Here is a 25,595-nt window from a genome sequence, read left to right as displayed (position 1 = left end):
CATAAACATGGGCATTAAGTCATCAAACACTAAAGTTGTAGAAACTGAAATCACTGAGAACTACTTCTTCATCATTACCTTTTGCCACAAATATACCTTCTTATATTTTCAGTTTGCTCAATTGTGTCATTAACATGTAAAAAAACATAAAAAAAACATGTTTTAAAATTGAATGTTTTACAAAAGAAAATGTACATTAGGTTCAAAAGCAATTAAAATAAAGAAAGAAAAGGACCTTACCAAATTGATTTCAGAACAACTTCATCAAACTTTTCTCTAGTAACTACTTCATGGACAAATATGAATATGTGAATATGAAAGTTGAAGCAAACTTTAGTAGATCAGAATTCAAATCCTTAACATATGGACTAAATTGGGTAGGCTGTTACTGAAATTGCTTTGACAGATAAAGTAGTATAATTCTCTCTAGATAGCTAGTAGCCTAATAGACCAAAAAATGACAAATTTACCCTTCATAAAACCAAATATCACTTCCATACAAAATTATCAAGAAGCATTACGTATAAAACCACAACTCCATATGTTCAATGTCCCTTTATATTCTCCGACCTAAAAGTGATATTCAAAAAGCCCATGGTTAACATGTTGACATCCAAATCACTCCACCATGGATACATATTGATAAAGCTTCATGAACTGCCACTAAAAGGTCAGATATATAACATTCATCTATCGAACTATTAAAAAATTAGCAAGCAGAAAGAAGGAAAGGAAAAGGGTTATAATTATACATTATCACACTTGATTGATCGTCTTTGATTCAACTAAACATTTAGCCCCATTGAAAAAAAAGTAAAAAAAAAAACAATCCACTTATCCCCAATACTACTAATTAGATAACAACAATAATAAAGAAAGTAAAAAGATCAAACCTGGTGCTCGATTTGAACCATTCCTGCTCTGGATTGAAAAATCAAAATAATACAGATTTTCATTTAGAGCTTGTAAAAAAGGTGAAAAAATCAAGCAACAAATGCACAAAAATGGAATCTGCAACATATTTGAACTTGATAACAAACTCTGCATACCTTTGTTTCAAAAGAGGCATAAAGAAGTTGAGAAAATCTAACAGGTGACCAAAATAAGGTTTACCGATGGCAATAAGAAGTTGAGAAAATCTAACGGGTTGTGGGTTGTTATGGAGTTGCTGAAGAGAGATAGGGAAAAGAATGAGTGTTACAATTCTTTAAATCAGCCGAAAGAGAGATATAAGAGAAGATGACCCGGAATGGAGAGATATTTGGCCTAGATATGGGGATTAACATTGACTACGTTATAATACTCCATTATCATTACAACCCACAACCCGTTCCCTAGTTCAACCTAAAGACACAAACGAAAGGAAATGGATGAAAATGAAAAGAAAATATAAAAAATTGGTATTCCTGAGTTTCATTAAAAAAGGAAATGGACGGAAATAGAAGGATCATTTTCCCTCCTAACTTTCCTTCCGACTTGGGAGGATATGGAAAGAAAGAACAAAATGATTCATTTTCCTTCCACTTCTCTCAAACTCGGGAACACAAAAGAAAATTTTATTTTCCTTTCTTTTCTCTTCTTTTCTCTCGTGACTGTCTTTTCTCTTCTCTTCTTTTCTTTTGTTAAACTCGGGAACCAGGCGTTAAAAGGCACAGTCAAAAACCTTCGAAATACCTTTTTATGCATTAAGAAATTGTATTTATTGCTTCATGATTTGTACAAAGTTAATCCGACAATAGACTTCTTTAAAGTTTGTTATTTTCTTGCTGACCAAATAAGTTTCAATGCATAATAGTTTTGTACATATGACATCATTGGTTTGTACGACTTAAAATTCAGAGTTTGACCAAAGATGTTTTATAAGGTAAAATAGATAAAGATAAAGATATATGATTTTTTTAAAATTTAAATCATCTATATTGGATACGATAAGGATGTAGGTTTGAATGTTTCAATATTAATTTTACATTTGTATTTAATGCATTGTATTTTGTAATTTGTTGACAAATGTTTGTACATTCAGCTTAAAGGTTAGGACGTCTTAAATCTATTTTTAGAAATAGTGTGTTTATATATATATATATATATATATATATATATATATATATATATATATATACACACACACACACACACACATACTAGATGTGTGGTCGTTTAAAGCGACGGCGATAAATAACTCTTTTGACGAATAGTTTTTTACGGGTAACAATTACTAGATTTTATTATTAGTGATTATGTAACAAAAATTACAATTTTTAAATAAAATATTTACGTGTCTAAAGCTTATCTTTGTATTGCCTGTTTGTACATTTGATGTACATTAATATCCGTGTCTAGTTTATGAAATGTAAATTAATTTATATACATGAATTTAATATTTTAAAATTATCATTTTGCTACAAATTAAATTTCTTAATAACCTTCGTTAATTCAAGTATCAAAACATTTGGCAAGTGTTAATGATTTATTTATGCATAATTAATTTGTATAAAACCTTTGTATCTTATAAGTCTTAAAATTCAACACATGACTAATATGTTTTATAAATTAATACAAGAAATTAAAATAAATTCAACACATGACTAATATGTTTTAAATAATTAATTAGATAAATAAATAAAAGAAACTAATTAACTTTAATTTAAAATATTTGAAATTAAAATAAAGTCAACTAATGAAATTGATATGAATTTATTATTATATTTATTGCAGTTAATACATTTGGGAAGTGATATTTCCACTTTTATTTTTTATTCATCCATTTAATATATTTGTATTTTTACTTTTTATGTCTACATAATTAGAATGCTAGAATTGGTTATAGTTTTCAAAGTACAACATATTAATAAGGAAAATGTTGGAAATACAATGTTATAAGGGTAAAATGGTAATTTTTAATATGCAACATAGCAATTCAGATGTTTCAACCAAACAACATCTTAAAAATCCAGATTCTGTTAGAATTTTAAACCTCTTAAAAGTTCAGATTCTACCAAACAGTCCATAAATGGTACATATAATTAATTCAAAACATGGAAGTATATTATTATTATTATTATTATTATTATTATTATTATTATTTGTTTAAAGTACTATTGATTATTTATACTACGTAATTTGATTAAGATAATAAGTATAATGTTATTAATGCTATTAAAAAAATATATAATGAAATTAAAGTTTTGTTAACAAGATAGAGAATTAAAATAATAGAAAATGATAAATCGGGTTAATCTTGTTTAATGTTTTTTAATATTTAATTAAAACCTAGAAAGTTTTTAAAGATACCCATGGATTTTTCAAGTATTATATGTGAAATTGCCAGAGTACATGTGAAATCACCAAACAATATCAGTAGTTTTTTTTTTTTTTTTTTTTTTTTTTTTAAAGTATTGAAGGTTTTAAAAGTAATATAAGCATTTTTTTTGAACTTTTCTTTAACAAAACCTTCAAGAATATTTCCACATCAAAACAATTACGTTGTAGCTTTGATCTAAAAAAATGAAAAAAAAAATCAGAGAATATCACAGATTTGACCTCAAATTTTCATAATTTCTCAATTATAACGTTCGAAAATGCATATATATATATATATATATATATATATATATATATATATATATATATATATATATATATATATATATATAAACACACAAGAGATGTGTGCCCATGAAAAGTAGTGTCGATAAATAACTTTTTTGACGAGTAGTTTTTTTTGGGTAAACAATTATTGGATTTTGTTATTAATTATTATATAATAAAAATTATCACTTTTAAATAAAATATTTTATGACTAGACCTTGTATTTGTATTGTTTGTTTGTATATTTGATGTACATTAACATTGATGTCTAGGTTAAGAAATTTAAATTAATTTATATAAATGAATTTAATATTTTAAAATTATGAATTTGCTAAAAATTGAATTTCCTAATAATTTTTCTTAATTCAAATCTCCAAAGTTTTGACAAGTATTAATGATTTATTTATGTAAAATTGATTTGTACAAATGTTTTTAATATTTTAAAATTCAACATATGAGGTGTTGTTTGGTTCGCAGACTGTTGCTGAAGGAATCTAAATTAGAATTGGAAAATGAATTTGTCGGGATTTGAATCCAATTTCATATGTTGTTTGGTTGGCAGGAAATAAAATTGGAATTAATTCCAGAATTTGTTTGGTTCGCAAAAAATGGAATTGGAATTCATGTAAAATGACATAATTACCCTTTTTTCCTGCTTTGTTTAATTTTACCTTATTTTCTAACTTATATGTAAAAATACATTATGAAAATTATAAAAATAGTAAAATTTCGGCGGTGGTGGAAAGTTTATTTCATTTAGGAATCATTTTCCCTCCTCAAAGTCCAACCAAACGCACACTGAGTAATATCTTTATAATATATATATATATATATATATATATATATATATATATATATATATATATTGTTGAGTATTTGAGATATTGAAACTGATTTGGCATATTTGGTTATTTAGGGAAACCTTTTTAGGGTTAATCATTTTATGATTCCCTACGATGCCTTTACAGTAGAAGTTCTTAATTGAGCTCTTCTAAGACATTGGTTTTATATTAGGCATTTATTTTATATTTATGGTAGATATTTATTGTTCCCTATAAATAATCATTAGGTTTACTTTTGGTGTAAGCTTTTGATCGGATTGGGGTTTTCTCTGTACGTTCATCTCATAATCAATACAAGAAAAATCTTTATCAGATTACTTGCATATGTTGGTGATTGATTCTTTATTGTTCCTGATATTCCGCATCCGTCATCTCGGATTTATTCCTAACAAGTGGTATCAGAGCGGGTTCTTGTAGATCTCAGCGATTATTGGAAGAATCGATCTTGTTTATGGCGAAATTTTATCTTGAATCTCACCTTGTTCTTCATGTTTTGTAAGTTTTTTGAAAAGAAAAAGTCTAATATATCGTTTTATTGCAAAATCTTATTCAGATCTGTTATCTTCTACCCATTCTATCATATGATTTGTTCTTGAATCGTGTTCTGGAAGAGAATTAGAAGAAAATTTCCGTGTTTATTCAAATTTTCATGTTTATTCAAATTTTCATGTTCAGATCTGCTTTAGCTCTCTAAAAATCGTTTCAAATCTATTTTCACTCTCTAGAAACTATCTCAGATCCGTTTTCTCTCTCTAGAATTCTTATCAGATCTATTTTCTTTTTCTTCAAGTTCTGTCACTTGTTGAAAATCTAATGGTTTCACCAAACTCATTGTTTTTATCTTCTGTTTTCGATCTTGGATTAAATATCAATGATCCAAATTTTCGTCTAGAATTAAGGAAGTATTGGCGTTTGTACAATCAATATGTAGATCGAGATGCTATAGAGATGGATAATCTCTTTGTTGATTGGGAAATAGATAAATTCAAAAGTTGTAATCAATATGGAAGTTGTGTCTTAGTAACTGATGAAGTTTTGATAGATCAATTTCGTATTATTAAAGCACATTTAGATCTGAAAAATGAACCGCCGTAACGACGTAAATTTTCAAAAAAAAATTTTGTGACAACCCGAAATTTCCATTTGTACGAACACCATCTATTCAGTAGAAGCTAGTTCAGTTTCAGTGATTTTCATACTTTTCCGAACAAGTCTATGTACATTAGGGTATATGTTTAAGGAGATAGCAGGAGAGTGGATGCTCCTGGTTTTGGGAAATTTGAACATTTCAAGTTTCATAATGTTACAGTCCAATATCCAGAATAAAAATATTTTCGGTCAAAATATTCCAGGACTATAAATAGTTTTCTGAACTAAATTAATTGATTAATTACAATTCCAAATAGAGAAAAGCTATATTCTCTCTGACGGATCTTCGGGTTTTCATCCCAGATTGTGAGTCTACTTTACTAAATGTGTTTCAATACTTGTTAGATGCTTTATAACATCAAATACATGTTTAGATTGCAAGATCCGGGAGTTTACCGCCCAAGAACGTTCTTGGGGAGTAAACTCCAAATTGGAGCTTTAAGGCTTCCTAGACCCTTTCCCTTGATAGACAACTTGTAAAGGACCTTGTGTATGAGCTTTAGAGACTTGAAAACAACCAAGAAACCCAAGTAATAGGAGTTTACGGCCAAGGACTTTTCTTGGGCCGTAAACCCCTTTTCAAGGGCATTTAGTGCCCTAAACTACCCCTAATGCTTAAGGACTTTAACCCTCAAATGCTTATGCCTATTTTAGACATCAAAACACTTCAAAAACACAGGTTTATAGGAGTTTATGGCCAAGAACCTCTCTTGGTCCGTAAACCCCTTTTCCAAGGGCTAAAAGCATTCCAAACACCCCTAAGGCCTTAAGACAATTACCCTTAAACACCTAGGACTTGAATGAGGAATAAAAGACATCAAGAACATCCCTTAAAGGAAGTTTACGGCCAAGGAACATCACTTGGGCCGTAAACTCCAAGTGAAGGCACAAATGTGTGCCTCTTGTCCCCATTAGCCTTAGATAAAATCATGGAAGCTATCCTTGATGTGCAAGTGCCTTAAATGAATTAAAATCCAAGACCCCATAGGAGTTTACGGTCGTAAACTCTAGGGTATATGGACATTAGGCCGTAAACTCCCCTATGGAGCATTCTAGGGCCTTAAACTACTTCATGTGTTATTCCAACAAAGCTAGGAGTGTTCTAGGATCAAGATAACACTTTAAAACACCCAAAACCACCATGTGAGGAGTTCACGGCCATAAACCCATGAGTTTACGGCCGTAAACTCCAAAGGGTGGGGTTTGTTGGGTGGTGAACTCTTATGCAAGACCATTTGATGTTTCAAACCCTTTTGCCTTGTCCCGTAGCAACTTAGATGCAACCATTAGGACCTATAACACTTATAAAAAGTGTTTACATGTTCCTAAGTGTTTTAACTTATTTATTAAGTTATTATTTGTCTAATTAGTTATATATATGCTTATTATATGATAACTAGGCTCGTGCGTGTAAACAAGTCTCCGTTTGCCACCTAGCACGGTATCCGACACTACAATTCAAACGACTCACCACAAGTGAGTTCATACCCCTTAAATCAACCTTTGAAATGATTTTAAATGTTTTAAATACTTTATGGGGGGGGGAATACAAGTCAAATACTTATAGTTATTGCTTCAATCACATGTGATTGCATTTAATCACATGTGATTAATAACTAGGAAAACAACGATTTTTACCACTGTTCAAACTGTTTATCAAACTACTTTAATTTGAAATGTTTTTACAAACCCTTTTACTATCCAAACTTATTTATAGACTGTGATTCAAACAAGTGCTTCTTATACTTAAACTGTTTCATCAACTTATGCCTTCAAATTGTTTTATAGATCGACATCAAGTCGATCTTCTCTTGAAATTATATTTATGCTTCAAATGTCTTATGAAAACTTATTTATGCTTTTATATATTCAATTGCATGCCCATATATGTATAGATATATAAATAATGTTTAAAGGGCTTAGGAAGGCCATCCGCCCTATTTCCTTTTTCTCGATTTGGATGTGGTCTGGTGGGATTTCGGGTGACCATCCGAAGGTCGTTTCAATATTACTTATATATCATATATACATATATAGACATAAAAGTACTTCCATATTCATACTTATCAGTACATCAATAGTTAGTTACCATCGGGGTAACACAAGTACATATACAGTTATACTAGAAACAAGTACATATACAGCTATACTAGAAACAAGTACATATACAGCTATACTAGAAACAAGTACATATACAGTTATACTAGAAACAAGTACATATACAGCTATACTAGAAACATGAACATATACAACTATACTAGAACGAGAAACAAGTACATATACAGCTATACTAGAAACAAGTACATATACAGTTATACTAGAAACAAGTACATATACAGCTATACTAGAAACATGAACATATACAACTATACTAGAACGAGAAACATTACATATACATGAATACGTTAATAATTGTGATCCACTGTGTCGGAGCATGCCTTAAATGTCATGGCCCGAGTTGTAGCTAGAATTCTCTTGGAGGGAAAGTGTGAGTTTGCGTATAGATCTATACTGGATTGACTATCCTACACCTTGCTGCTAGCTACAGCTGGACCTGCAGGTCTGCGGGTGCCAAACGTCATTTCTTTATTACGACCATTCATTATGTCGTTGTTACCAGTCGATAGCATGGTGCAATTTATCACATTATACCTTAATATAAATCCGGTTTAAGGTAGTAATTAGTACAACAGTAATTCTTATTATACAAAGCTACAGTACTATAATGATTTACCCCATTACATATTTTAGTGATAATCTCACGTCAGCATTAATGTACAAACTATATTTTATTAAATGATAGTTACTTGGGTAATTACACACTTTTACAACAAACGAGTATACAAGACAGTTAAGCCTTGGTAGAAGGTTACTTTTATAGAAAATATAGGATTTTCTGAGAGATTCAAACTTTTGCAAACACTTTCAAACATTTACTAACATTTTTACAAACTTATACATTGAGACAGGTTCAAACGTTTTTGCCAACAAATATTGACACTAAAATACTTATGAACTCACCAGCTTAATGCTGATAAACTCTTTCAAAATAACTTGTATTCTCAGGTCATCAGTAGACAGGTACCGAGGCCAGCTTTTGAGAAGATGGAGTGCATTCAAGACTCATCTCATATTATTTTGTGTTACATTATTTTTGGTGTCTATAACTGTACAGAACACACTTGTATTAAAATTATATATTTAATGCAATGGATGATGTTGTTTACTTATTTACATTTACTGTGTTGTGATACTATACATGACGTCCTCCGCCCCAGAACGTTTCCGCCGTTCTTGGTTTTGGGGTATGATAGATTGGTATCAGAGCATTGTTTATAGTGAATCAAGTATATCAACCCATAAAAGATATACTAAACTATAAACCCAAAAGGGATTAAAACACTCTGACCAAGAGTCTATACTTTAAATAATAAAATATTTAATTAAGTATACTAGTCTGCATTCATACTAAAATCAGTGTCACAATGACAAGAACAAAAGTATTACGATTGTTGAATATCACAAGTGAGCTCGGGGATGTATGGTCAGTCCTGGGAATGGCATAGCCTGATCAACTATGCTGGTCCTAGGAGTGATTAGCACATGCCCTAGAATGGTTGTGATATGTTAACAAGTCTAAAAACTTACCAACACTACCACAAGAAGGTCAGTAGAACCTAAACTTAAAATACAATAGGTGTATTTTGTACTACTAGTTACACGTATACTATATTCTTATACCTCTCTTCTCCCGTAGATCTAAATGGCTGGATTCCATCATGGCGACCCATACTTTCCCAATGAAGGCAATGTCGGGTGGATCGATGAAGAGCCCGAAGATGAGCATCCAATCCCTTTGGATGATCACCTCGCAGAAGGCTTTTCTGATGGATCTGACTCCGATCTTGAAGTCAACAACCTACCGCTTGTAGGTCTAGCCCCGAACAACAACCCTCGACCAGCGTTTCCAGGTCCTACACCCATGTGGGCAAACAACCTGAACCGCTGGAGTGATGAACAGGGTCAACCCTTACCATACTTTGGGGACCGAACCTTTTACAACATTAGCGATGGTGGCTCTGCTGACAGAGCTCTGCCGGTAATCATCCGTAGAATAGCTCGTAATGTCGAGCAGCCATCGACCGGGTCATGGAGATTGATGCCAATTTAGGTGTCAACACAGTCCGCATCCGCCGTCTTGAAGAAGACATGGAACGGACCCAGAGAACCGACGAAACCCTACAACAACAGCTGGCTGCCTCCCGAGCTGAGGTCGTGGAACTTAGAGCTCGTCAGAGAGCTCAGGATCGACACCTTCAAGAGGTGTTTCGCCAAGTGTCCGACCTCAGGGCTCGCCCGAGGAATTCCCATCGCCATTAGATGATGTCTAGTACATCTCCGTCTTTTGATTTAGGGATAGCCTTGAACTTATGTGCTCTAAGTAGCACTTGTCTGTAAAATATTCCTAACTTTCGATACTCTAATTAGGAATCTAAGACTGTCAGTCTTGCCCTTTTGGTATGATGTAAGACCTACTGTTAGGTCGATTTTCCTTGAACTTATTACATCAGTAATACCCGTACTATTGAAATCTATCTAATCTGTGGGAAAAAATTGTACACTTGTGTATTCCTACTGATATTTCTTATTGTGATTTCAAACACTCATTCAACTGTTGGGCTATGGTTAGTTAGTCCATGTGTCACTCTCACGTTGCTTGCAAATTGATTCTTACCATCTTTCTTATCTTTATAAACTTATAGCTAAAAGATGCCTCCTCGCAAATCTCCCAGGAATAGGAATAATCCTGCACCTCCACCGCCTCCACCGCCTCCGGTCATCGATACTGCAGCCCTGAATGCTGCCGTAGCTGCAGCAGTGGCAACTGCCATGGCTCAGTATCACTCATCCGATGCTAGCAGAGGTGGAACCCCTGTTGAATCTATTCCAGTCGAAATCCCTGTGCGCTCGAGAGAGTGCTCTTACAAGGATTTCACAAACTGCAAGCCGAAGCCTTTCTATGGCACCGGCGGAGTCATTGCTCTCTCGCAATGGTTCGAGAAGACTGAATCAGTCTTCGAAATCTGTTCATGCCCTGCTGCGTGCAAAGTGAAATATGCCGCATGCACCTTTGAGGATAAAGCCCTGACGTGGTGGAACGGCCACGTCAAAGCCCTAACTCTCGTCGTGGCTAACGACATGGGCTGGGAAACGATGAAGGACCTCATGACTGAGGAATACTGCCCGAGGGGCGAAGTCCAGAAGTTAGAACATGAACTCTGGAATCTGACCATGAAGGGCACCAACGTAATCGCTTACACTGCCCGATTTAGTGAGCTGGTGGCCCTCTGCCCCAATATGGTTCCCACTGAAGGGAAAAAGATCGAACGGTACGTATGGGGGCTAGTGCCTCCGTACCAGGGGAATGCCTTAGCATCCAACCCTGCTACCTTCGACAGTGCCAAGCGATTGGCACAAAGACTCATTGACCATGGAGTCAAGACCCCTGCAACCACAACCACCCAAGCCATCCCAGAACCCTCCAAACCCGCTGGCACCAAGCGGAAGTTTTGGGACGAGAAGAAGAAGCAGCGAGCTTCAAAGAAACAACAAATCGTGGCAGTGAATGCTACGGTAACCCCTACTGCTGTTACTGCTCCGGGGAAGCAGTATGCTGGAAGTTTTCCGAAGTGCAACAAATGCAACTTCCACCACAACGGCGCCTTCCGTGAAATGCAGTGTTCTAACTGCAACATAAAAGGACACACCGTCCGTTTCTGTAAGTTCCTGGCACAACCAATCTCCCAAGTTCCTGGCTCAGGCGCGAGCCCAACTTGCTATGGATGTGGCGAATCAGGCCACTTTAAAAGGGACTGCCCCAAGGCGAGGAATACTGGAGGAGCAGGGAGGGTACTAGCTATAGGCCACGGGGAAGCAGTTGCTGACCCGACAGTGGTAACTGGTACGTTCCTCCTTGATAACTCCTATGCATGCATTCTGTTCGATAGTGGAGCGGAGCGAAGCTTCGTAAAACACAAATTTGCTCGCATGCTTAAGCAACAACCACACGCACTTAATGAACAATTCACAGTAGAAATGGCCAATGGGAAAACTGAAAGTACTAATAGCATATATTTAGGTTTTCTTCTAACCTTAGATAACCATTCATTCCCAATCGACCTTATGCCGGTCTCAATAAAAAGTTTCGACGTTATTATCGGCATGGATTGGTTAAGTCTAAATCGCGCCGACATCATGTGCTACGAGAAAGCAGTCCGACTAAACCTCCCGTCTAACGAAACTCTTATAGTCTACGGCGACAAACCTGGTGCGAGTCTTCGCATAATATCTAGTATTCAAGCACATAAATATATGCGCAAAGAATACCACGCATTCCTTGCTCACGTCGTCGACACGAACCTAGAAACGAAAGAACTAAAGAACCTCCCAGTAGTGAGAGACTTCCCCGACATTTTCCCAGAAGAACTACCCGGATTACCTCCGCAACGACAAGTCGAGTTCAGAATCGACTTAGTCCCAGGAGCTACCCCAGTAGCCAAGTCGCCCTACCGCTTAGCACCAGCCGAGATGCAAGAACTCTCTGGTCAACTTAGCGAACTGCTCAGCAAGGGCTTTATAAGACCAAGTTTCTCACCTTGGGGAGCACCGGTCTTGTTCGTTAAGAAGAAAGACGGATCATTCCGTATGTGCATTGACTACAGAGAACTCAATAAATTGACGATCAAGAATCGCTACCCTCTGCCGCACTTAGATGATCTATTCGACCAACTGCAAGGGGCGAACTATTTTTCCAAGATTGATCTGAGATCCGGATATCACCAGTTACGAGTGCTCGAGGAGGATGTGCCGAAGACAGCCTTCCGAACTCGTTACGGACACTACGAGTTCATGGTGATGCCATTTGGGTTGACCAATGCGCCCGCAGTCTTCATGGATCTGATGAATAGAGTATGCCGACCTTACTTGGATCAGTTCGTCATCGTTTTCCTTGACGACATCCTGATCTACTCCCGAAGTAAGAAAGAGCATGGCGATCACCTGCGACATGTTCTAGAGACACTACGAAAAGAGAAACTTTTTGCGAAGTTCTCGAAATGTGAATTTTGGATCCGAAGAGTCGAATTCTTAGGACACGTGGTAAGCGAAGAGGGAATCCACGTGGACCCATCCAAAATAAAGGCCATTGAGAACTGGTCAGCGCCAAAGACGCCTACGGAAATTCGTCAATTTCTAGGTCTCGCTGGCTACTACCGCAGGTTCATTCAGAACTTCTCCCGAATAGCGAAGCCTCTTACGACCCTGACCCAGAAAGGCGTGGCCTTTGATTGGGAAGAGAAGCAAGAAAGAGTGTTCCAAACGCTCAAACGAGCCTTGTGCACCGCACCAATATTAGCCCTTCCAGAGGGAATATAAGACTTTGTAGTCTATTGCGATGCATCAAATCAAGGACTCGGATGTGTTCTGATGCAGCGAGGTAAGGTCATCGCCTACGCCTCGAGACAGTTGAAGACACACAAGGTTAACTACACGACCCATGATCTTGAACTAGGAGCAGTAGTGTTTGCTCTGAAGATCTGGAGACATTACTTGTATGGAACGAAGAGCACTATCTTTACCGACCACAAGAGTTTACAACATATTTTCGATCAGAAGGAGCTCAACATGAGACAACGACGGTGGGTCGAGCTACTCAGTGACTACGAATGCGATATTCGTTATCATCTGGGTAAAGCCAACGTAGTAGCAGACGCCCTAAGTCGGAAGGAATATTCTGGTCGCAAAGTCAAGTCATTATCAATAACCATCCATTCACACCTGACTAAGCAAATTCAAGCGGCTCAACTTGAGGCCATGAAACCTGAAAATGTGTCGAGTGAATCCCTTAGGGGAATGGACAAGAACTTTGAAGCCAAGGGTGACGGAGCTTTTTATTTCATGGACCGGATCTGGACACCGAAACACGGTGGTTTCCGAGACTTGGTCATGACCGAGGCGCACAACACTCGGTATTCCGTCCACCCAGGTTCAGATAAGATGTATCTGGATCTTAAAAAGCTATACTGGTGGCCTAATATGAAAGCAGAGATTGCTACCTTCGTAAGTAAATGCCTTACTTGCGCAAAGGTTAAGGTCGAGTACCAGAAGCCCTCTGGTTTACTGCAACAACCAGAGATTCCAGAGTGGAAGTGGGAGCGGATCACTATGGATTTCATAACCAAGTTGCCCAAGACAACGGGTGGACTTGACACCATATGGGTCATCGTTGATAGATTGACCAAGTCTGCACACTTCCTGCCTATCAAAGAAACCGACAAGATGGAGAAACTTACGAGAACATACATTAGGGAAATCGTACGGCTACATGGTGTACCTATTTCCATTATCTCCGATAGAGATAGTAGGTTCAGCTCAAGATTTTGGCAATCACTACAACATTCCCTAGGAACAAGGCTGGACATGAGCACAACCTACCATCCACAGACCGACGGACAGAGTGAGAGGACCATCCAAACACTGGAAGATATGTTGCGAGCCTGTGTGATTGATTTTGGGAAAGCATGGGATACTCATTTAACCCTTGTCGAATTTTCCTATAATAACAGTTATAACACGAGCATCAAGGCTGCTCCATTCGAATCTCTCTACGGCCGAAAGTGCAGATCCCCTCTGTGCTGGGCTGAGGTGGGTGATACCCAATTAGCAAGGGGGCAGGCTTCCGACAGTACTCTCACCGGTCCGGAAATCATTCGGGAAACGACAGAGAAAATCGTTCAGATCCATGAACGATTGAAAGCCTCTAGAGACCGACAGAAGAGCTACGCCGATAAACGAAGAAAACCTTTGGAATTTCAGGTGGGAGACCGAGTCCTTCTCAAAGTCTCACCCTGGAAAGGCTTGATACGTTTCGGCAAGCGTGGGAAGCTTAATCCGTGGTATATAGGGCCCTTCGAGATTCTTGCCAGAGTCGGCCCCGTAGCTTACAAACTCGACCTACCCGACACACTTCATAACGTACATTCTACATTCCACGTATCTAACTTGAAAAAGTGTCTGTCCGACGAGACTCTCGTAATCCCACTCGACGAGATCGAGATCAACGAGAGCCTCAACTTCGTGGAAGAACCTGTAGAGATCATGGACCGTGAGGTCAAGCAGACGAAACAAAGCCATATCCCTATCGTGAAGGTTCGCTGGAACGCCAAGCGAGGACCGGAATTCACTTGGGAACGCGAGGATCAGATGAAGTTGAAATACCCTCATCTTTTCGCTTAATTGTTGTAACTTTATATTTGCTTAAATTCTAATTTCGGGACGAAATTCCCTCTAACAGGGGGATGATGTGACAACCCGAAATTTCCATTTGTACGAACACCATCTATTCAGTAGAAGCTAGTTCAGTTTCAGTGATTTTCATACTTTTCCGAACAAGTCTATGTACATTAGGGTATATGTTTAAGGAGATAGCAGGAGAGTGGATGCTCCTGGTTTTGGGAAATTTGAACATTTCAAGTTTCATAATGTTACATTACAATATCCAGAATAAAAATATTTTCGGTCAAAATATTCCAGGACTATAAATAGTTTTCTGAACTAAATTAATTGATTAATTACAATTCCAAATAGAGAAAAGCTATATTCTCTCTGACGGATCTTCGGGTTTTCATCCCAGATTGTGAGTCTACTTTACTAAATGTGTTTCAATACTTGTTAGATGCTTTATAACATCAAATACATGTTTAGATTGCAAGATCCGGGAGTTTACCGCCCAAGAATGTTCTTGGGGAGTAAACTCCAAATTGGAGCTTTAAGGCTTCCTAGACCCTTTCCCTTGATAGACAACTTGTAAAGGACCTTGTGTATGAGCTTTAGAGACTTGAAAACAACCAAGAAACCCAAGTAATAGGAGTTTACGGCCAAGGACTTTTCTTGGGCCGTAAACCCCTTTTCAAGGGCATTTAGTGCCCTAAACTACCCCTAATGCTTAAGGACTTTAACCCTCAAATGCTTGTGCCTATTTTAGACATCAAAACACTTCAAAAACACAAGTTTATTGGAGTTTACGGCCAAGAACCTCTCTTGGGCCGTAAACCCCTTTTCCAAGGGCTAAAAGCATTCCAAACACCCATAAGGCCATAAGACAATTACCCTTGAACACCTAGGACTTGAATGAGGAGTAAAAGACATCAAGAACATCCCTTAAAGGGAGTTTACGGCCAAGGAACATCACTTGGGCCGTAAACTCCAAGTGAAGGCACAAATGTGTGCCTCTTGTCCCCATTAGCCTTAGATAAAATCAAGGAAGCTATCCTTGATGTGCAAGTGCCTTAAATGAATTAAAATCCAAGACCCCATAGGAGTTTACGGCCGTAAACTCTAGGGTATATGGACATTAGGCCGTAAACTCCCCTATGGAGCATTCTAGGGCCTTAAACTACTTCATGTGTTATTCCAACAAAGCTAGGAGTGTTCTAGGATCAAGATAACACTTTAAAACACCCAAAACCACCATGTGAGGAGTTCACGACCATAAACCCATGAGTTTACGGCCGTAAACTCCAAAGGGTGGGGTTTGTTGGGTGGTGAACTCTTATGCAAGGCCATTTGATGTTTCAAACCCTTTTGCCTTGTCCCGTAGCAACTTAGATGCAACCATTAGGACCTATAACACTTATAAAAAGTGTTTACATGTTCCTAAGTGTTTTAACTTATTTATTAAGTTATTATTTGTCTAATTAGTTATATATATGCTTATTATATGATAACTAGGCTCGTGCGTGTAAACAAGTCTCCGTTTGCCACCTAGCACGGTATCCGACACTACAATTCAAACGACTCACCACAAGTGAGTTCATACCCCTTAAATCAACCTTTGAAATGATTTTAAATGTTTTAAATACTTTATGGGGGGGGGGGGGAATACAAGTCAAATACTTATAGTTATTGCTTCAATCACATGTGATTGCATTTAATCACATGTGATTAATAACTAGGAAAACAACGATTTTTACCACTGTTCAAACTGTTTATCAAACTACTTTACTTTGAAATGTTTTTACAAACCCTTTTACTATCCAAACTTATTTATAGACTGTGATTCAAACAAATGCTTCTTATACTTAAACTGTTTCATCAACTTATGCCTTCAAATTGTTTTATAGATCGACATCAAGTCGATCTTCTCTTGAAATTATATTTATGATTCAAATGTCTTATGAAAACTTATTTATGCTTTTATATATTCAATTGCATGCCCATATATGTATAGATATATAAATAATGTTTAAAGGGCTTAGGAAGGCCATCCGCCCTATTTCCTTTTTCTCGATTTGGATGTGGTCTGGTGGGATTTCGGGTGACCATCCGAAGGTCGTTTCAATATTACTTATATATCATATATACATATATAGACATAAAAGTACTTCCAGATTCATACTTATCAGTACATCAATAGTTAGTTACCATCGGGGTAACACAAGTACATATACAGTTATACTAGAAACAAGTACATATACAACTATACTAGAAACAAGTACATATACAGCTATACTAGAAACAAGTACATATACAGCTATACTAGAAACAAGTACATATACAGCTATACTAGAAACAAGTACATATACAGTTATACTAGAAACAAGTACATATACAGCTATACTAGAAACATGAACATATACAACTATACTAGAACGAGAAACAAGTACATATACAGCTATACTAGAAACAAGTACATATACAATTATACTAGAAACAAGTACATATACAGCTATACTAGAAACATGAACATATACAACTATACTAGAACGAGAAACATTACATATACATGAATACGTTAATAATTGTGATCCACTGTGTCGGAGCATGCCTTAAATGTCATGGCCCGAGTTGTAGCCAGAATTCTCTTGGAGGGAGAGTGTGAGTTTGCGTATAGATCTATACTGGATTGACTATCCTACACCTTGCTGCTAGCTACAGCCGGACCTGCAGGTCTGCGGGTGCCAAACGTCATTTCTTTATTACGACCATTCATTATGTCGTTGTTACCAGTCGATAGCATGGTGCAATTTATCACATTATACCTTAATATAAATCCGGTTTAAGGTAGTAATTAGTACAACAGTAATTCTTATTATACAAAGCTACAGTACTATAATGATTTACCCCATTACATATTTTAGTGATAATCTCACGTCAGCATTAATGTACAAACTATATTTTATTAAATGATAGTTACTTGGGTAATTACACACTTTTACAACAAACGAGTATACAAGACAGTTAAGCCTTGGTAGAAGCTTACTTTTATAGAAAATATAGGATTTTTTGAGAGATTCAAACTTTTGCAAACACTTTCAAACATTTACTAACATTTTTACAAACTTATACATTGAGACAGGTTCAAACGTTTTTTCCAACAAATATTGACACTAAAATACTTATGAACTCACCAGCTTAATGCTGATAAACTCTTTCAAAATAACTTGTATTCTCAGGTCATCAGTAGACAGGTACCGAGGCCAGCTTTTGAGAAGATGGAGTGCATTCAAGACTCATCTCATATTATTTTGTGTTACATTATTTTTGGTGTCTATAACTGTACAGAACACACTTGTATTAAAATTATATATTTAATGCAATGGATGATGTTGTTTACTTATTTACATTTACTGTGTTGTGATACTATACATGACGTCCTCCGCCCCAGAACGTTTGCACCGTTCTTGGTTTTGAGGTGTGATAATTTTCATTTTTAAATCATACTTTTAATCATCAAAACAATATCAAAACATAATGTATCCAATGTTATCATTACAAAAAAATTCCCATAATCTCAAACATAATCTCCATGAGTGTGTACGGATCATGCCGGTGCCTTCCCGCGATCCTCGCTAGTACCTGAAACACATAACACGACAAATGTAAGCATAAATGCTTAGTGAGTTCCCCAAAATACCACATACTACACATACACCTTTCCAGGCCATGACTCTATAGGATCTTCCGATCCATATGTCTCAGGTGACTTCCGTCCCGAATCCCGGTAGACCTTCCGGTCATACTCGTATCGACCTTCCGGTCCATAACCACTTGACCTTCCGGTCCATAACCTCTTGACCTTCCAGTCCATAACATACATAAGATTCATAACACATACATATCACATAACAACATACAACTCATACATCTCATAACATATAAGACCTTCCGGTCACACATAGGTACCCTTCCAGGTACAGTATACTGAGAAGACTCACCTCAATGAAGTCGGATAAACTCTCGTGCTCGACATCCCGACTTAGCCTCCTCCTATTATTCAATTAACATCCTGATCAGAATTCTCTCATGATCTCATCTCTACAAAATGGGTAGAAGGTCATTCTACCCTACCCTGAACTCTCCTGAATCAGTCTTGACCAAAACACTAAAGTCAATGAAAGTCAATGGTCAAACTTTGACCCGACTCGTCGAGTGCACATGGGCGACTCGGCGAGTCCATGCGGGTTCTCTGAATCCTTTCAGCCTTTCTTGACTCGTTGAGTCATCATTGCACTCGACGGGTTACACCTGTCACGAATTGCGGGGAAACCCCAACTCGACTCGTCGAGTTCGCTCATGGACTCGGCAAGATCATTCCATGTTGACACTCAAATGACCTTCTGAGGTCAGATCTATTCCTCTAATCCATAGATCTAACCTCCACAAGTTCAATAAACACAGAAAGGTTTGAACTTGATACTAATGCAACGTCCAAATAACACTACTTGATGATTTAGCCCGAAATACAACATTCTAAGTCCATTTCTTCCATAACTCAACATAAAGCAAGATGGATAACTATAACATCCTGGAATAGCAAGAGTAAAATTGAAGGGATAAAAGAGTAAATTGGAAGGGGGACTCGGCGAGTAGAGTCGCGACTGGGTCGCGTGTTAAGTGGCCGACTCGACGAGTCAGTAGATGGACTCGGCGAGTAGGCGCTGAGTGGAGAAAACCCTAATTCTCGGGGTTGAGCCCTATATAAAGAACATAACATCCATTCCCCCAGCCTCTTTACTCATCCTCAAGTCCAGAAACCCTAACCTTCGTGTGTGAGTGGATCAAGTTGCATTTGGAAGCTTGGAGAAGCAATTATTGAGGAAATCTTGAAGGGTAGGAGGCTTGGAGCAAGGGGCTTTGCTTGGATTCGAGTTTCATTGTTGTTGGGGCGTTCTTTTGAGGTATTATCTCGTTCTTGGGCTGTTACTCATTTAGATTCATGATTTTGGGGTTTATGGGAGCTCATCTTGGTATGTTTTGGAGTTTAGAGGTTAGATCTGAGGTTGCTACCTCAGATCTGGATTGGAGAAGGTCTAGAGTGCATTAAAGTCCCTGTGTTTGAGTGTTTAGTGAAGCCATCATGTCCCAATCCCTAGCCCTAAAGTATAAAAGGCCTAGATCTCTTTGGATTCACGTAAAGTTTGCCACTTTACGTGATGGATGGGTTGTAGGAGGCTAGATCTATGTTTTGGATCAATTGCATGGCCTGGAATGCTTCTGTATGGTTTTAGACCGGTGGTACTCGGCGAGTCACATGGGTAGACTCGACGAGTTGCTTGAAGATGAGCTGGAACTCGATGAGTTGGAAGAACAACCCGACGAGTTAGATGAAGATGGCCTGAAACTCGACGAGTTGGAAGAACAACTCGGCGAGTAGGTTGAAGATAGCCTTAGACTCGACGAGTCTGTTCTTGGACTCGACGAGTCTTGTCGAAGAGTCCCAATCTTTTCTGGTTGAGCCGTGAATCGGTGAGTCAAGGGGATGACACGGTGAGATGTATGTGAGTGGACTTAGAGTCGTTGAACTCGACGAGTCTCAGGGTGACTCGGCGAGTTGAGTCGCAGATTGGGGAATTTCTGAGCGTGGGGACTCGGTGAGTCATCGGGTTGACTCGGCGAGTAGAGTCAGTCAGGGGTTGACTTTGACCAAGGGTTGACCAGTGGTTTTCAGGGGCAGTTTGGTAATTGTTGGATATTGTTTTGAGTTCAGTGCTTTGGTGGTTGTTCAGTGGAGGAGATCGTATCAGTGATCGGAGAAGCTTGGGTTGTCTGTTCTGTCGGCAGTTTCAAGGTGAGTTGTCCTCACTATATCAACAGGGTCTAAGGCACCAAGGCCGGCCCTTATCGGATTGAGATCCGGGTAGTTGTTGTTATGTTATTGCTTTGATATGTTTGCATCCTGGTAGCTAGGATGGTATATGTTAGAAACCTGATTGAGATCGGTATCCTGAGAGATAGGGTGATGCTATGCTAGTGACCGGTTAGGTCGATATCCTGGTTAGGATGATGATATGTTATGTGATCTGTTTGATCTGCTTGTTGGCTGTGAATTGCTATATGATTGTATGTATATGTGCACATGGTTTTTTGGACTGGAGTTGGGTTGAGGCAGGTCCTGCTTTGTGCTGTAGGCCAAGATACCCAGGGAGGACCGGTTGTCCCGAAGGCCCAGCGAGCGGTCCGGATAGGCTGTAGGCCCCAAGAGGGCGGACCAGACGTGCCGAGGCTCAGAGAGTGGACCAGGCCGACTGAAGGCCCGGTGCGGGCGGACCAGTCATACTGTAGGCTCAGAGAGTGGACCAGGTGGATTGAAGGCCCGATGCGGGCGGACCAATCACACTGCAGACTCGATGTATGTGGTTAGATTCGGAGAGTGGACCAGGTGGATTGAAGGCCCGGTGCGGGCGGACCAATCACACTGTAGACTCAAGGTATATGGCTAGACTCGGGTGGTGGACCATGTAGACTGTTGGTCAGTGCGGCGGACCAGTCCCACAGTAGACCCGAAGTGCATGGCTGTTCTGTGATCGAATATGTTATGGCATGTTATGCGTGTATGGTATATGTGGTTGGTATTTTGGGGGTATCTCACTAAGCTTTCGGGCTTACAGTTGTGGTTTAATGTTTTTCAAGTTCTTCAGGAGACCGTGGCAAGGCGAAGGCGTGATCGTACCGCTCCTCGTGTTTATATTGTGATGAGATTCTGGGAACACTTAAATTAAATTGTATTGAAAACCTTTTTGAGATAAACTTTAATGGAATCGAGTTGTTTTCGAAAATTTTAAATTGGTTGAAATTTTTGGTCGTTACAAGTTGGTATCAGAGCCTTGGTTTGATTGAATTGGAGAAACACTCGTGTGACTCCAGTCTCAAATCGAGGAGAGTTTTCAAAAGTGAATTAAATTGGTTTTCAAAATGAGTAAAGGAGGATGCGGAGGTACGATCAGCTGGAGCCAGTAAGTAACCCCAAAATACCATGCATGATATTTGTTTTGAGCTTTGTTAGAACAGCATGCTAGTGCTAGGCTAGGGATCTTCAGGATTTCATGATAATGTTGTCTGATTTGTGATGCCTGTAGCCTAGGGTTTCCTTATGAGAGATTTCCAGTGTTCCTCTAGTTGTGAGGGTTGAGCATTGTTATGCATGTTTTCACTAGGGTGTTGTGGTAGTACTTCATACAAATATGGGTAGGTGTGGAAGGTGGTATGGGCCCGTACTACTGAAAGCACAGGACCCATATGCGTATTAGGAAAACCATGACCTCTAGGGTTGGGTTGAGAGAGTTGGTTCCCGGGATAGTGGGAAGTGCCTGAGATTTTGTGTGATGTTTTCAGTATGGAGATTCCGAGGCATGCTGGGAGTGGATCCGGATCAGGATCGGGAGCAGGAGAGGGAGTTCCGGGCGGGTCGGTACCGCCCGAGGTTATTGGTCATATGAGCACGTGCGAGTTGGATGCGAGGATTCGTGAGATCCTGCGTGATGAGATTGCTGAGTTGTTCCGGGCTGAGTTGCTGGAGCTGTTTGGGTCGATCAAGACCGCCATGGTTGAGTATTTTGATGAGCGCTATGCAGCACTCATAGAGACGGCTGCCGCGGCGGCCACAACAGCTGTAGCAATGGCAGGGGGAGGAGCTGGTCGGGGCTTTCAGTATCGGGACTTCGATAATACGAATCCTCCCACCTACGATGGAGTTCAGGACCCGATTGTTGCTATGAGGTGGTTATCGGACATGGAGGGGTGTTTCTTCACGTGTTCATGCCCTGCTGATCAGAGGATGAGGTGTGCTCTAAACCTGTTGAGGCTCGGGGCGAAGGATTGGTGGAGATTGACCACGGGGTCATATTCAGATGCGCAGAGGGCTGCGGTTTCATGGGATCAGTTTAGAGAGATGTTCAGCACTCGTTATGTTCCGCAAGTTGAGAGGGAGAGATTGGCTCAGGAGTTCCTTGAGCTGAAGCAGGATTCAGAGTCGGTGACCGAGATCACCAGGATGTTCACTGAGAGGGCGATGTTCTGCCCAGAGTTCGCTTCGGGGCAGGCTCAGATGTCTCAATATCTGGGCACGCTCAAGAGGGACATCAAACAGTTTGTGTCTACGTAGAGGTGCGAGACCCTGTTGGAGTTGCACGAGGCCGCCAGGCGGCGTGAGTTAGAGATTGAGTTGTAGTTGCGTGAGCTGAGGCAGGCTCCGGTGCAGTCGCAGCCGACGCCGAAACGGTCCAAGACCGTTGACGCTAGAGTGGGGGATCTGAGTAGCCACACTTGTGGGAAGTGTGGGAGGGGTCACACCGGAGTTTGTAGGTCCGGTGGTGCATGCCGCAAGTGCGGAAAGGAGGGGCACTATGCGAGGGATTGTCGGCAGTCAGCGCCGGTTCGGGATTTGAGGATTTGTTATCATTGTCATCAGATTGGACATTTGAGGGTCAACTGTCCACAGCTTGCTGCAGGACCGGTGCAGGCTCCAGCACCGGCCACTGTGAGGGTCATGGGTGGAGGTCAGGGTGGAGCGGAGCCCCCAAGGGCTCAGGGTCGTGCTTTTCAGCTTACCGCAGAGGATGTCAGAGCAGTGCCGGATGCAGCTGCGGGTATGTTTCTTCCTTGATGTCTTGTTATCTTGTGATTATTGTGGTGTATTGTTTATGTGCTGGTATCTTTGTCTGGTTTTCGATGCGGTATTCGTCGTTTTGAGGGTTGTGGTTTGGTTATGGGTTATTGTATTGGGAATTTCGTTAGTTATCATTCACGAGGGTTATTAGTGGAAACCTGCCAATGGTTTGAAGGCCGGGTAGCATCTGCTTTCTAAGGAATGGTTAGATGAAAATTGAGTTTCTTTCGAGCGGGTTAATCAATGTTGATATGGGATCTTGTTAAGGTTGTTTATGCTTGTGGGAAGCAGTCCGCGTGTAAGTGTTTGTTTTGTGTAGGGATGTTTTGGGTGGCGACCGATGTTTGATAGTCAGTGCTACAAGTGGGGGAGAATTGGAAAAAAAATTCAGGGAGTTTGATGGGTATTTGAGGGTGCTTAGCTGTTGGGATTCAGCAGTGTTCTGTCAGCCCAGAGTGTAGGCTGGTAGGAGCAAGTGTCGGGCATGCGGGGCGGGAAACAGACCTAGGGCATTTGATTGTGGAGGGCCTGGGGATCAGGCCGGGATCGATTATGTGTGATGGAGATAGAGTTCGGAACCCCTAGAGGGCTAGAACGGTATGCATGGGAGGATTTCCCGGAGAGATAGCTCGGAATGAGGAATGCTAGTTGAGCGGTCCGGATAGACTGAAGACTGGTAGGCATACCAGTCAGGCCAAAGGCTCGGAGAATGGTCCAGCCAGACTGAAGGCACTGAGAGCAGTCCAGATTGGCTGAAGGTTCTGAGAGTGGTCCAGATTGGCTGAAGGCCTGGTGAGGCGGTCCAGTCATGCTAAAGACTCTACAGGTATTGTTGGATCGGTTCGAGGATATGGATCGTGTATGTTGCAGTGTGTTAGCATTAGAAGGTCTGGCCCGGGGTTTTGATCTCGATTAGTGGAGTTTGTGCATGGGCTTGAGGGTCCCTGCGATCAGAGTCAGAGCATGTGGGCGGTTACGCTATGAAGGAGTGGTGCAGCATTGGGCGAGCACCGTGGCACTTGTCGGAGTGACAAGCTGGCCAAGTGGATTTCCTTGGCAAAGGAAAGAGAGAGGAGTGTAACTCCGAGAGGGAGTGCAAATTCACGAAAGTGAAAGCGGTAGAGAAGAGTTATGATTAGAGTGATCCAAGTATGACCATTGAGCAGCGTGTTTGCGGCAGTGGAATGGAAGCACATCCGGTTTGGGATGTCTGCTGAGGTCGCGGAAGGAATTCTGCGGGTGTAGATCCAAGAGGCTCGGAAGGGATGCAGGGAGGGAGTCTTGGGCTCTTAGTTTGATTCTGATCAGGGAATTGTGTATGTAGTAGTGGTTCATCCTGGGGGATGTTTGGAGTTGTCATCAGTGTATCGGGTTTTCCCAACCTAAAGGTGCTAGAGCTAATTCAGCATGTGTATGTGATTGCAAGAGGAGAACTCATAGAAGTTTCTCTGAAGAATGTGTCTTTCTGTCAGTAGAATGATTAGGTTTGGACTCGGATCGGGAATCCGGTGGTGCATGGTTATTTTCTAGCTCATATGGGTCGAGTGATGGTTGTGATTTGGAGCAGTGTTGCATCGTGAGTAGTACTCAGTTGTTAAGTGGGATTATCAGAGGGTAAAGTCGGTAGCCGGCTTGAGTCGGTGGTTAGGACACCGTAAGAAAGGAGAAAGTGAGCTTCTTGTTTCTATGGTTGTGTTTTGAGGAACCTGGTTGGGTTGAAGCCAGGTGTTGCGTGGCAGGAGTATTTCTAAGAGTTGAGTTGTTGCAGGCTTCGAGGACGAAGCCTAATGTAAGTATGGGAGAATTGTAACATCCCGGAATAACAAGAGTAAAGTTGAAGGGCTAAAAGAGTAAATTGGAAGGGGGACTCGGCGAGTCCATGGGTGGACTCGGCGAGTAGAGTCACGACTGGGTCGCATGTTAAGTGGCCAACTCGGCGAGTCAGTGGATGGACTCGGCGAGTAGGCGCTGAGTGGAGAAACCCCTAATTCTCAGGGTTGAGCCCTATATAAAGAACATAACATCCATTCCCCCAGCCTCTTTACACATCCTCAAGTCCAGAAACCCTAACC

The 25,595-nt window shown here is 39.9% G+C and overlaps 1 long non-coding RNA gene across 1 annotated transcript; it reads right to left on the bottom strand.

The window, feature by feature from the left end:
• Positions 1-305: 305 nt before the first annotated feature.
• LOC145094772 (uncharacterized) lies at positions 306-1,298 on the bottom strand. Its single transcript, XR_013703546.1, has 2 exons — positions 1,050-1,298; positions 306-921 (listed from the first exon to the last, which is right to left on the bottom strand). It is a non-coding gene; the product is annotated as an uncharacterized LOC145094772 (long non-coding RNA).
• Positions 1,299-25,595: the final 24,297 nt, after the last annotated feature.

This window comes from Lactuca serriola, chromosome 3, assembly GCF_051521515.1.
Source record: "Lactuca serriola cultivar US96UC23 chromosome 3, Lser_US96UC23_V15, whole genome shotgun sequence".
In the NCBI taxonomy this organism is placed as follows: domain Eukaryota; kingdom Viridiplantae; phylum Streptophyta; class Magnoliopsida; order Asterales; family Asteraceae; genus Lactuca; species Lactuca serriola.
This window is presented reverse-complemented; position numbering and strand designations above follow the sequence as displayed.